Consider the following 3,039-nt stretch of genomic DNA (forward strand, 5'->3'; position numbering starts at 1 on the left):
AACCCATAAAACAGTGTCATATTCTGTATTATATTATAGCACAAATCTTCTGCTCAAGCTCTTTTGAGAAAACCGGCAGAAATCTACTTAATTTTTGGAAGCATCACATTTTTTTATGTGTTATTACATTATATAAAGTACCAATGGGAATTCTATACTTGTTTGAAGCTGAACTTATTTTTGATATTTGTGCTTCATCCATGGCCTTCCACATTGTTTCTTCTGACCAAGATATATATATATTTAGTCTTTCGTATATGTACGGGAGTCTTCTATAGTCCCGTACTTGATTGCTGGTGCAGGTGGAAACAAGAAAAAACAATATTCGAAATATCGTCTCGAGTAGAGGTGGTCGGTAATAGCGATTACCTGCCGTTATGGGGTTGTCGGGGTTAATGAGAATGTGCCTCGGGCGACGTTGTCGCGTATGTCGGATATTACTCCTCAGTGCGAGTCGACCGCACTGACTACAAGCGGGTTAGGGTGGGATTGGGCAGAGTCGAAGTAGCGTCGAGACGCTTCCTTCATAAACTGCTTGGGAATATGGGACTGGCGTATATCATGATGGGACGGACGCAAGCCTTGTATAATGTCAGCTTGTTACGAAGCGACATTTTACTGTGCTTGTTAATAAAAGGATAGAGTCGCCCTAATATAAAGGCGGCTTGGTCGCGGACACGCTTGATATGAGGACGAAACGTTAGTTTCCTATCTAGGGTGACGCCGAGGTACTTCGTTTTCGAAACCCACGGGATGTTTTGGCCGAATAGTTCGATCGGGTGATTCATAGGGTCGAATTCCCTGCTAAAGTACACTGCTGCACTTTTTTCGGGATTGACTTCTATGCGCCACCGACGGAACCATTCGCCCAGTATGGTTACGGTTTTCTGAAGCCGTCTAGCTATTGTCGCACGGGACTTGGCGGATGTAAAGAGAGCCGTGTCATCAGCAAACAGCGATATTTCGACTTTTAAGTCGGAGAATTTGGGAATATCGCTGGTGTACAACGAGTAGAGCATCGGAGAGAGAACGGCGCCCTGAGGGACGCCGGCTCGTATGGGGTGCGGGTCGGATAACGCTCCGTTTATACGGTAGCGATAAGAACGATTCGACAGGAAGTCTCGTACAATGAGTACTAGCCTGTCGGGGTCACCTAACTGATGAAGCTTGTAAATCAAGCCGTTGCGGCGGGTCTAGCGAGCACATACGCATTCGGTAGCGCGTCGGTCAGCGGAATGAGAATTGTGCCTATTTTTTTTTCCGGACTACTCTAATGCTGTTGGCCGCAGCTGGCCTTTACAGCTTCACCGGACGTTAGGGGGCGAGTGCAGATGGCACTTCAAACCCGCGGAAGGACTTATGGAGCGGCTGAAGGCCAACTCCTGCCTGACGGATAAGTCTTTAGTCTGAGTCGTAATTTCGATCCCCGTTTGAATTGGATCGGGGTTCGATCGGAGAATTGTGCCGTGTTCGGCACCTCTATTTATACACCGCCCGCTCGCACCTTGTTACGTACTAGGTAACGATTGTGTTACGCATATTGGCGCGAGCGGGACGGATTGCGCGAAAAGGACCGCCTCTACTAGCTTCTTTATTTATTACTAATTTAAACATTATTATCTAAATATATATAACTCAAAGGTGACTGACATAGTGATCTATCAACGCACAGCCTAAATCACTGGACGGATCGGGTTGAAATTTGGCATGCAGGTAGATGTTATGACGTAGGCATCCGCTAAGAAAGGATTTTGATTAATTCTACCCCCAAGGGGATAAAATAGGGGATGAAAGTTTGTATGAAACTTTGTCAATTTTAAACCGATCGGGCTGAGACTTTGCATGCATAAAGCACTACTATGACGTAGGCATCCCCTAAGAAAGGATTTTGATAAATTCCACCCCTAAGGGGATAAATTAACGCGAGCGAAGCCGCGGGCAAAAGCTAGTTATCTATAATTAAGCTAATTCTATTTAATATATATATAATATAAATAATATATATATATATATATATATATATATATATATATATAATCGATATATATAAATCGGCTGGCCCAGATTATATGTCAGCATATTTTTTAAAAGCTTGTTCTAAAAATTTATCCATTCCCATTTGTTTATTATTCCAACGTTCTCTGGCCGATGGAATAGTCCCAAAAATTTGGAAATCTGCCTTTATAACCCCTGTTCACAAAAAAGGCCCAAAGAATAGAGTTGAAAATTATAGGCCTATTTCTAAATTATGTCACATAGCTAAAATATTTGAAAGATTAATATATAATCAACTCTATCCAGCGGTAAAAAATTCCCTACATCACTTTCAACACGGGTTTATCAGTGGACGGTCTACAGTGTCTAATCTTGTTCTATTTAATGACTATTTGACAGAAGCCATGGATGATGGACACCAAGTAGACGTTATTTATACAGATTATAGTAAAGCATTCGATCGCATTGATCATTGTTTGCTTTTATCTAAGCTTCAGTATGTAGGAATTAGGGGCGATCTTCTTAGATGGTTCTCGTCATACATTGATAATCGTTCTCAAGCTGTTGTAGTCAATAATTATGTTTCAAGCTGGGTTTCTATCTCCAGCGGCATTCCTCAGGGTTCATTATTGGGTCCTTTATTATTTATTATTTTCGTCAATGACATCAGTAAATGCTTTCATTTCTCTAAACTCCTGTGTTTTGCTGATGACATGAAAATTTTTTCTAAAATATCAAATCTATCTGATAATGCAGCTATTCAGTCTGACTTACATAGACTAGACAACTACTGCGTCACTAACAAGTTAGATTTGAACCCTTCGAAGTGTTTTTCGGTTACATTTACACGCAAACTTAACTCTATTCATAATAATTATTTGCTTAAGGGTCAACAGCTAAAAAAAGTATCGCAGATAAATGATTTAGGAATAACACTCGATTCTAAATTAATATTCGACACACATATTAACAATATTGTTAATAATGCAATGCGCGCCCTGGGATTTGTTATGCGTAACTCCAGCTGCTTCGTACAAGCTAAAA

This window comes from Achroia grisella, unplaced genomic scaffold, assembly GCF_030625045.1.
Source record: "Achroia grisella isolate CSIRO2021 unplaced genomic scaffold, CSIRO_AGI_Agris_v1 utg149, whole genome shotgun sequence".
In the NCBI taxonomy this organism is placed as follows: domain Eukaryota; kingdom Metazoa; phylum Arthropoda; class Insecta; order Lepidoptera; family Pyralidae; genus Achroia; species Achroia grisella.